This window comes from Ursus arctos, unplaced genomic scaffold, assembly GCF_023065955.2.
Source record: "Ursus arctos isolate Adak ecotype North America unplaced genomic scaffold, UrsArc2.0 scaffold_11, whole genome shotgun sequence".
Classification (NCBI taxonomy): domain Eukaryota; kingdom Metazoa; phylum Chordata; class Mammalia; order Carnivora; family Ursidae; genus Ursus; species Ursus arctos.
This window is the reverse complement of record NW_026622775.1, coordinates 48,096,620-48,108,529: the sequence shown is the minus strand read 5'-3', so window position 1 is coordinate 48,108,529 and position 11,910 is coordinate 48,096,620. Positions and strand designations below refer to the sequence as shown.

General features: G+C 36.9%; 1 pseudogene; it reads left to right on the top strand.

The window, feature by feature from the left end:
- The first annotated feature begins 846 nt into the window (after positions 1-846).
- On the top strand, positions 847-2,325 carry LOC113255502 (splicing factor 3A subunit 3-like; annotated as a pseudogene).
- Positions 2,326-11,910: the final 9,585 nt, after the last annotated feature.

The following is an 11,910-nucleotide window of genomic DNA, read 5'->3' as shown; positions in this document are numbered from 1 at the left end:
TTCCTGGGATAGATTATACTTACTACCTGATTTCTATGGCCCCTAAGCCTAACCAGCAGACCTGAGTGACACTCTGTATTTGAGAAAAAATTATCAGTTTAGAGAAACGTCCAAAAAGTTCTAAGATTGGTTTATTACTCTTTCCTTAGAGCCCTGTCACCCAGTTAAAGAGTCTTGGTCCTTTTAGGAAAGGTTAGGAATGAGACTTACGGGTATATATTTGTAGTGTGATTGGAAAATCTTTTCGTGATTTTTCCTTATATAACTTTCCCTTAGGAAGTGATGAACCTGTGAGATTAGTCATGTTCAGGAATCACAGGATGGACCATTAATTTTCATGGCAACCAAAAATATGTCTGTTTGAAAGACGTCTAGTTTCAGCTGTGTAAATCAAGTGATCTCTAATCACGTTATCTAATTATTTTAGTTATTGACACCTGAGCATCACTTAACCACAGCCACAAATCTCTGTTTTTTAAATCTGAGACTTAATTTATCTCTGGCAATTATGAAATACTATTTGGCTTCTTGCAATCTAATAGCGTATCAATTCTAATAAAATCAAGGAGTAAATATCAGTGATAGCATCTTCTGCCTTATTTCTAACCTTCAGTAGTTAGAAATTTCAATGCTAGTGCTTTCTTCATCAAGTTTCTCAATAGTATGGTCCAAGACATCTGTGGGGAGATATTTAAAGGTATATGAAAGAATCACATGATAAATCCCTTCCAACATTCCTATCTCTCTACGCCATTTTCTCCATTTCTCTGCATTAAAATAGAGAATGTTTAGAGTCATTTCTGACCATGCTAGTGGTCTAAATTGAGGTGCAAAGGTGGAGGACAAATGGAAGCAATTTTGGAGCAGCAGTGGCAGTATCATGAGAAGAAGTAATGACTTATTGATACCATGGCCAAAGAGATGCTAAGAAGTTCATGCTCTGGTACCAGATCAGTTCTGACCACTGCACATGGGCCATGCAAGAGAGGTATATGGAAGTCAGTAGGAACCTCTGGGATTTGTTTGATGATAAGAATGGATTAAGATATAGGTGATGGAAAGGAACTCAATGCCATTTTAAGACCAAATGAATTAGCTGAATTTTGTAGTAGACTCGGCAAATAAAGGAATTTCACCAGAAATGAGATTTGTGTGCCAATGCCAGTGGAATTTGAGGAGCTTCTGAAGGTTTGGGAGAATCCAAGTGAACAGGTTCTGAACTTGGTGAAGTTCACAGATGAAGAGGGATATGGTCATTACCTTGCCATCCATGACTGTTAACCTCAAATACATTAACCTGAAGGCTTTGGGAGAAGCTGAATTATATCACATACTTGTCTATCTTTGACCAGTTATTTGACATTTCTAAAGAAAGGAAGAATGTCAAAAATAAGAGATACCTGGAGATGCTGCTTGACTATGTTCAAGATTACACAGAACGAGTGAAGCTGCTCCAAGATCAGAATGGACTTTTTAAGAAGATTCATAATGACTTTGAGAGGTAGGAGAATAGAATCTTTCCTGGATGTCCAAAAGAGACAGGTGGAGCCCTGACCCATGCTGGAGCCCATCTTGACCTGTCTATGTTCTCTTCTTGGGAGGAGTTGGCTTCCCTTGGTCTATACAGATTGCAATCTGCTCTCTTAGCTTTAGGCTTGAAGTGTGGTGGGACCCCAGAAGAGTGAATCCAGAGGCTATACAGCACCAAGGAAAGTTCCTGGACTCACTTGACACCTCCCTGCTTGCCAAAATCCCAAGTCAAAAGTCAAATGAGACACTGAGAGGAACAAAGACATTGCCTTTCTAGAAGCCTAGATCTGTGACTATGTAGAGATTCTTGGGGAAGAGCATCATCTCCCTCATGAAAATGGACATCACAAGGGGCCAAGACAGGGAAAGAGTGAGCAGTAGAAAAGTAGAGAAGTACAAGCAGATCAGTGATAGTGAAGGTGAAAATTAGGAGAATGAGATCATTTACAACCTCAAAAACCTGTCCCTTGGCTGGGATGGCAAACCCACTTCCTACTGTATAGATATAAGCTTCATGATTTAGACTACCAACTGTGAGATTTATGGAAATTACACTTACTGAGGTCTGGAGGCCTTCCAGCAGCACTGTACTGAATGGCCATGCTCATGGCATGAGGTGTTTGGACATCCCAAACACTGCCCACTTCGCTAATGTGAAGATGCTGTCTCCCTGTGGGCCAGGATGAAACTTCAGAAGGCATCAGAACGATGGCGGCCAAAGAATATGAAGACTCCAGTGGGAATGTTATGAATAAGAAGACATCTGAGGATCTGAAAAGACAAGGACTGCTCTAGTGTTCAAGGATGTAGCTCAGCTTTAGGGGTTCCCTGGCTTACCTAAAATCTGCTTTTTCTATTTCTCCCAACCAAATGCTCCTAAAGACTCTGCTATGTAGTCTTATGGTCTAGCATGCATCTTGTAAAGAAAAAAAAAAAAAAAAAAAAACAAGGCATGCTGGCAGATTGCTTAGCTGAAATGTGTTTTATCTTTGTTTTATATTTAAAGATTCTGTTAGGAAATTTTTAAAAATTAATAAAATAAAATAAAACAGGTTATATTTGATATCTCAGCTTCATTAGGAAATTCCATCAGAGTCTATTTGTAGTCAACTAATCAAGCAAAGAGTTGCACAAATTACATATTGATTTAGTATTTTTGATATGCAGACACAGGCTGATAAAACACCATATATAAAATTATGTATCCCCTTTCTCATTCCTTTATCCCATCTTCTGAAAATTGGTGAAATTAGCACACACATCACAAGAATATTACAAATATTAGATGAGTTAATATTTGTAAAGCTCTGATAAAAATGTCTGTCATACTATTACTAGGTAACTGCTAAACAAAAATTTATAGAGTATATAGAAGCCCTTTAGCAATTGACTTTTTGTTTTTTTTATTTTTTGTCCTTTTGATCTCACTTTTTTTTTTTCTGGACGCTTTCCTAATTCTTTCTTCCAGTTAAACACATTCACAGTTAAGAAAAAAAATAACCTAAAGCTCTCTCTGGAAAAAGGATTATGGAAGTCCATTCTTTTATTCATTTAACATTTTCTTACTAACTAAGATGAGCCTGTAACAAAGTTATATGCAAATACAAAGTATTGTCTTTCAGGAACTTCAGAATAGAAGACCAAATTAGGGTGTGATATGATAAACTTTAAACAATAAAAACAACAAAAATGATCAACCAAGAAAAATGCTGTTTGTGTCTTTGGAGAAAATGCCAAGAACAGATTTATACTGAATATGACATTTATTCTAGATTGTAAGTGATAAAGAAGATACTAATGAGAAGAGTAAGATGATTCAATGTAACTAGAACATGTGCTGTGTAGGAATGTATAGAAATTAGAGAGCTAGAACCAAACTGACTATTCTTTGAATATGTAAATACTTCCCATGTAGTGCCTATGATACCAGCTTTTGTTACATATTATGACTATAACTAGCTGCAAGTAATGGAAGCTAAACTTTCAGTGGACTAAAAGAAAAGGGATTTATTTTATATCTCACATCACAATATAGGTAAATGCAGGCTGGAACTGGATGCTGTCAAAAATCTTTTTAACAAACCAGTTTCTTTGTTTTCCATTCTGCCAATCTTAGAATATGGACTTTCTTCTTCATTCATGTTGTCTTGTGTATGTACTGAAGTCTGCTAAATCTATAGATACTTTATTCAAGAAAAGACAAAAAAACCCAACAACAACAACAAAAACAACAGAACAGTACCAGATACATCTACAACCTTTTATGAAATATGATCATCAGTAAAATATTTTTTATTCTCCCCTGACTTTAATTTAGAATCATTGGTTTTGTCTCAACCCCAAGTGATCTTACAAATGTTTTCCCCAATTACTTGCAGTATTCCACTTATATTTCATTGGTTATGAATGACAGAATAGCCATTGCTAGCTGCAAAGAACCTTGATAAATCATTATTTAGCTGGGCACACTGCTGTCCCAACAAAGATAGGAAGAAAGGGCAGTGGATATTGGATAAGAATTGCCATGCTATGCTTCAATTTTTGTTAACAAGTCTATGAGCTTGTTGAAAATACCAACAGTGATTTTCTCTCAATATGACAATTCCTTGTCTTTTAATGAATATTTCCTTTGACTTCATGACTCTACCCTTAATTATGGATTAAGTTATGGATTAAGCCGTTCGCTTAATATGTGAGACTCACTGCTCTGTAATTCAGAGGATTCAAGTTAAATCTCTTATTATAGACAGAAACAATATTGATGAATTGCCCATCCTTCAGTTCAATGTACATTCTAAATGCCAGGCTATAAATTTAAAACAACAGGCATTCGATTTCAATTAAATTATTTAAAAATTCTTGATTGTTCCATGAAATCTCCATTATATATTTAAATATATTTTGTTAAACAGATCTGCTAATCAGATCTGTAGCTGTGCTAGTTGTCAGTTTCAAACTGCCTCTTTCAGAAATGAAGAACAAGGCTAAACTTTCTCATCTATTGTCTGTGCATTTTTTTAAAAAAATAATCTTGTATATTTGTCAATAATAAAAATAATCTTTAAAAAAATATCCCCAATTTTTATATCACTCAATTATCCATAAAATGTCTTCACGATTAGAAACACATGTGAAACACCTGTATTGTAAATCATATGCCTGTACTACTCTGCTAAAATGATATGTATCTTATAAAACAAACAGAATTAGAATAAAAATTAATGGAATTTCCATACTAAGCTAATATACACTAACAAAGAGTTTATCACTATTAAGAAGAAGGTGAGTTTTTAAAGTCTTTCTTCCAGAGGTACCTGGGTGGCTCAGTCAGTTAAACATCCAACTCCTAATTTCATCTCAGATAATGATCTCAGGGTTGTGAGATCAAGCCCTGTGTTCTCTGTGCTGGGCATGCAGCCTGCTTACAAGTCTCTCTTTCTCCCTCTCCCTCTGCCCTTTCCCCATCCTATGTGCATAAGCTCACTCTCTCTCTCTCAAAAAATTTTAAAAAATTAAAAAATGTAATGGTCTTTCTTCCAATATTAAATTTGTATTGCTTTATTGTTAAATATGTAGTTACTATTTCTCCCTTGCCATAAGCTGACAGAGAATATACACATGTGTAGAAACTTGCCTCTTCATTTACTTGCTGTTTGTTGTGTTTTCATTCTTAGTGTTCTTAGTCATTATTTCTTCAAATAATCCTTTTAAATTTATGTAAGAATGACATAATATAATCTATATATACATGTGCCCACTTATAGATAAACTAAATTTTTAGGAATCTCTGAAATCTAAGGAAAAATAAATAAGGATGATAATGACAATCACTATTCACTAAAGAATTAAATTTATTTAAAGTTTATTGATTTATTTTAGAGAGAGAGAGAAAGAGACAGCACAAGTGGGAGGGGCAGAGGGAGAGGGAGAGAGAATCTCAAGTAGACTCTGTGCTGAGTGTGGAGCTGGATCCCAGGACCCTGAGATCATGACCTGAGCCAAAACCAAGAGTTGGACACTTAAAAGACCCTGTCACCCAGGTGTCCCTAAAGTTATTATTAAGGAAAGATAGATGATAAACAGATGTAGATATCAAATATTAGTACATATATGGACATTTAAGTATAGATATGTATATGTATTAGATATCACGTTTAGCTAATAATAAGCAGGACTTACTCTTTTTTTTAATTCCGATGTAGAAAAAATAGAAATTTAAATACATTTTTCCTACCTCTACAGTGGATTGATTGTCTTTTCACCCATGAAGGTATACAACCAAATGACCACATTTCCAGCTAGAACCATAACTAAATATTGCTATTATTTATCTTGCATTCTTTTGGAAGATTTCTTTTTTTTTTAAAGATTTTATTTATTTATTTAACACAGATAGAGACAGCCAGCGAGAGAGGGAACACAAGCAGGGGGAGTGGGAGAGGAAGAAGCGGGCTCAGAGCGGAGGAGCCTGATGTAGGGCTCGATCCCATAACGATCCCATAACGCCGGGATCACGCCCTGAGCGGAAGGCAGACACTTAACCGCTGTGCCACCCTATACTTGCACATTTATACAATTTGCACTTGCCCCTGGTTCCTCTGTTGGCACATTCTTTCTCCAAGTTTTCTCCAAAATTTGGCCAACTTAAACCATCTCTAAATATGTTTTTATTTGTTTAAGTTAATATATTATTTCAAACCTTTTAATTAGATTTCACACATTTGATTGTTCTTTATTCTTTGCGTATTTTGAGATCTTGACTCCTTGCGAACAATGATCATTGAATCTTCACTGCTATTCCCCTTTTTTCTTTCCTTATAAACAATAGGAAAAAAAAAAGAACTCAGTCCCTAGTAATTTAAAACATATAGTTTCTTATTTGGAAACAGCATTTTAAATGAGCTTTTTTTAAATGAAAAATTATCCATCTTTCATACAACTCCACTGTTTAGATCCATTTTCATGAATATATTCCATTTGTCTGGATTTTTTTTTTCACAATGCCTTGAGACATGAACAATGCAGAGATAATTATGAAATAAATGAGTACCCTGAGAAAATTAATTTCAATAATGTGGTAGAGCAGAAGCTGAAATGCAATGAGTTAGGAATTGGAAAGTAGTTGAAGAATAGAAGGAAGAATGTGAAGAATGGCGTTCTGAGTGGTTTTACAATGAACCAGGAGAGTCTGTTATTTTCAGAGCATAACAGGAGAGGTGGTTTTGGATTCTGATAAGCAAGAATAATTGAAGCAGAGATTGTTTTAGGTAAAACATGAGGTCACTAAGTGCTGAGGAGGTGGAAGAATAAGATCATTAAAAGCTGTGGTCATGGACTGGAATGTCCAATTAGAAATCCTGGAAATAAAGGATAACCAGGGGTGCCTGGGTTGCTCAGTTGTTAAGCATCTGCCTTTGGCTCAGGGCGTGATCCCGGTGGTCTGGGATCGAGCCCCACATCAGGCTCCTCGGCTGGGAGCCTGTTTCTTCCTCTCCCACTCCCCCTGCTTGTGTTCCCTCTCTCACTGGCTGTCTCTTTTGTCAAATAAATAAATAAAATCGTTAAAAAAAAATAAAGGATAACCAGTCTATATAAAGGTTAATTCAATGGAAGAGAGGCAAAGATTGTTACTGTTAATGTGTATAGCAACTAGGAGGCTGTCATTAATAGAAAGGTGTGTAAAAAGAGATATCTCCCAAAGCAGGGAAGAATGTTATGTAGAGAGGGTAATTAATGCATTTGTTAATATTGTACTTACAAAAACATCATAGATGGAAAATCATTTTGGTCCATTTTTGATGTTCTATTTTATACTACTAACAATTTGTCCATGTTAATTTTTTTGAAGAAGATTTTATAACTTTCTGTAAGTACAACCCTGACAAATTTGAGCATAAGACAAATGATTGGCATGTTTCATATAGCTGCCTTTGTCTTAATAAAGATATTCTTTTCTAAGTGTTAGAAAGTGTGACATTTTAAAGTGCCCATATTTTAAGATTTGTCCTATCTTTTTTTTTTTCAAATTGTTTAAAATTTTTCCAGCTTGAAATCAGGCAATGTAATGCCCCCCACTTTGCTTTTTTTTTTTTTTTTCCAACATTTCCTTGGTGATTTGGGGTATTTTCTGGTTCCATACAAATTTTAGGATTGTTTGCTCCAGCTCTTTGAAAAATGCCATTGGTATTTTGATCAGGATGGCATTGAATGTATAGATTGCTCTGGGCAGCATAGACATTTTAACAATGTTTATTCTTCCAATCCATGAGCATGGAATGTTTTCCATTTTTTTGTGTCTTCTTCAATTACTTTCATAGATGTTCTGTGTATAAATCCTTTACCTCTTTGGTTAGATTTATTCCTAGGTATCTGATGGTTTTTGGTGCTATTGTAAATGGAATCAATTCCCTAATTTCTCTTTCTACAGTTACATTGCTAGTGAATAGAAAAGCAACTGATTTCTGTGCACTGATTTTGTATCCTGCCACTACTGAACTGCTGTATGAGTTCTAGTAATTTGGGGGTGGAGTCTTTTGGGTTTTCCACATGAAGTATCATGTCATCTGTGAAAACAGAGAGTTTGACTTCTTTTTTGCCAACTCAAATACCTTTTATTTCTTTTTGTGTCTGATTGCTGATGTTAGGACTTCTAGTACCATGTTGAACAATAGTGGCAAGAGTGGGCATACTTGTCCTGTTCCTGATCTTAAGGGGAAAGCTCTCAGATTTTCCCCATTGAGAATGATATTCACTGTGGGCTTTTCATAGATGTTTTTTCTATGAAATTGAGGAATATTTCCTCTATTCCTACACTCTGAAGCATTTTAATCAAGAAAGGATGCTGTATTTTGTCAAATGCTTTTTCTGCATCAATTGAGAGGATCATATGGTTATTTTCTTTTATTAATATGTTCTATCAAAGGGATTGATTTGCAAGTGTTGAACCACCCCTGCACCCCAGGAATAAATCCCACCTGGTCATGATGGATAATCCTTTTAATGTACTTTTGGATCCTATTGGCTAGGACCTTGTTGAGAATTTTGGCACCCATATTCATCAGGGATATTGGTCTGTAATTCTCCTTTTGACAGGGTCTTTACCTGGTTTGGGGATCAAGATAATACTGGCCTCATCGAACACGTTTGGAAGTTTTCCTTCTGTTTCTGTTTTTTGAAACGGCTTCAGGACAATAGATATTATTTCTTCTTTAAATGTTTGCTAGAATTCCCCTGGGAATCCATTAGGCCCTGGACTCTTGTCTTTTGGGAGGTTTTTGATCAGTGCTTCGATTTTGTTACTGTAGTTTATAGGTTTCCATGAAGGCATCCATTTCTTTCAGGTTGTTTAATTTATTGACATAAAGTTGCTGATAATAATTTCTAAAAATTGTTTCTTTTTTCTTGGTGTTAATCATGATCTCTCCCTTTTCATTCATAATTTTATTAATTTGGGTCCCTTCTCTTTTCTCTTGGATATGTCTGGCCAGTGGTTTATCAATCTTATTAATTCTTTCAAAGAACAAGCTCTAGTTTCATTGATCTGCTCTACTAATTCATTGATCTTTGCTCTAATCTTTATTATTTCTCTTCTCCTGCTTGGCTTAGGTTTGATTTGATGTTCTTTCTCCAGTTCCTTTAGGTGTAAGGTTAGCTTGTGTATTCAGGATTTTTCTACTTTTTTGAGTGAGGCTTGAATGGCTATGTATTTCCCCCTTAAAACCCCCTTTGCAGTATCCCATAGGTTTTTGACTGATGTGATTTCATTCTCATTGGTTTCCATGAATTGTTTCAATTCTTCTTTAATATTTTGGTTGACCTAAACATTCTTTAGCAGGATTGTCTTTAGCTTCCAAGTTTTTCAGTTCCTTCCAAATTTTTTCTTGTGATTGATTTCCAGTTTCAAAGCCTTATGGTCTGAAAATATGCAGGGAATAATCTCTATCTTTTGGTATCAGTTCAGACCTGATTTCTGACCTAGTATGTGGTCTATTCTGGAGAAAGTTCCATGTGCCTTCGAGAAGAATGAGTATTCTATTGTTTTAGGGTGGAATGTTTTGTGTATATCTATGAAGTCCATTTGGTCCAGTGTGTCATTCACAGCTTTTGTTTCTTTGTTGATCTTCTGCTTAGATGATCTGTCTATTGCTGAGAGTGGAGAGTTGAGGTCTCCTACTATTAAAATATTACTATCAATATGTTTCTTTATTTTGGTTAACAGTTGGCTTATGTAGTTGGCTGCTCCCATATTGGGGGCATAGATATTTACAATTGTTAGATCTTCTTGTTGGATAGACTGTTTAAGAATGATATAGTGTCCTTCTGTATCTCTAACTACAGTCTTTTGCTTATAATCTAATTTGTCTGATATGAGAATTGCTACCCCAGCTTTCTTTTGAGGTGTGTTGGCATAAAAAAATGGTTCTCCATCCCCTCACTTTCAGTCTGGATGTATCTTTATGTTCAAAATGAGTCTCTTGTAGTTAGCATAGGGATGAGTCATGACTTTTTATCCAATCCGCACCCTGTGCCATTTCATGGGAGCATTTGGGCCATTCACATCGAGAGTGATTATTGAGAGATATGATTTTAATGTTGTCATGTTGCCTGTGAAGTCCTTGTTTCTATAGATAGTCTCTATAAATTTCTGGTCTATATTACTCTCAGGATCTTTCTTCTTCTATAACCCCCCTTAATAGTTCTTGCAGGGCCGGCTTGGTGGTCACATATTCTTTCAGTTTCTGCCAGTCTTGGAAGCTCCTTTTCTCTCCCTCCATTCTGAATGACAGCCTTGCTGGATAAAGTATCCTTGGCTTCATGTTCTTTTCATATAGTACCCTGAATGTATCTTGCCATCCCTTTCTGGCTTGCCAGGTCTCTGTGGACAGGTCTGACATTATTCTGATGTTCCTCCCTCTGTACATAAGAAATCTCTTCCTCCTAGCTGCTTTCAGGGTTGTTTCCTTGGATCTAAGATTTGTGAATTGTACTATTGTATGTCGGGGTGTTGGTCTGTTCTCCTTGATCTTGGGAGGGGTCCTCTCTGCCTCTTGGACATGAACGGTCATTTCATTCCCCAGATTAGGGAAGTTCTCAGCTACAATTTGCTGAAATATATCTTCTAGAGCTCTCTTTCTCTCTACCCTCTCTGGGATCCCAATAATTCTACAATTGGAACTTTTCATGGCATCATTAATCTCTCTGTTTGATCTCTTGGGCTTTAATCTGTTTTTCCCAGGCCTCCTTGGTTTCCTTCTTTTCTATCATATCTTCTAGCTCATTAATTCATTCTTCTGCCTTATTTGCCCTGGCAGTCAGAGTATCCAGTTTAGATTGCATTTCAATCATAGCATATTTAAGTTTGGCCTGATTAGATCTCACTTTTGCCCTTAGAAATTCTATATTGTCACTAATATTTTTCTCAAACCTAGATATCGACTTCATAACTGTTACTCTGAAGTCTATTTCTGACATGTTGCTTATATCCATATCCCTTAGGTCTGTGACAGAGGCCACAGTCTCTGATTATTTTCTTTGTTGGGGGTTCCTCCTCTTAGTCATTCTCTTGGGGGGTGGTTGAGGGAATGTACAGAGTCCAAAGTATTAACCACAACCCAAGCAAGTTGCACCTGTTTTATAGGGACCCTAGAGTTGTCATCCTCTTGTTCTTCCAGCCTGTCTTCTGGGGGAGGGTACTGCTGCAATGTTATTCAGGCAACCCTGCTTGGGCAGAGTTGCCTGCCCCCTGTTGAGGGGGTGTGGGTTCAGTGAAAACCAGTTTTTTGGGCTTTTGTTCTCTGGTGGCTTTCCCTTGCAGCTTTCTGTGTCTCTTCCGATAGTCAGAGCAGAAGTGACTGCATCCAAACCTCTGTCTTAGAACAGAGATATCACAGTATGCTCTTCACTGGGCTCTCCAGGACACAATATCTGCATTTCTGTCTGGGCTGCTAAAAACCACAGCCTTCCCAGTTGTGTACCCCACAGCAACACTCCCAGAGGTCGATCCCAGGGCCAGGCGCATCTCTCCCCTTGTGCTTCTAAAACTTCAAGCCAGCCTGGTTCCCATGCACGTACCCACAGCTCCTGGATCCTGGGGGCTGGACTAAAGTCCCTTCCCCCCTGCTACCAGTCCGTGAGTCTGTGCCTGGTCCACAGTGCAGGATGATTTTGCACTCCGGTGTTGTATCACTTTCCCAGTGCCAGCTTATGGTGGCTCCCTCCCCCTTCTGTTTATCTTTCAATATCTGCCCACAGAATCATGGCTCAGTGCTTGATACATTGAGACCACCAGAGATATTCTGTTTGTAGAGATCCAGATATATATTCTTATATCTCGGGCTGATTTTGTGGGTGTTCAGAATGGTTTGGTAGATATCCAGCTCG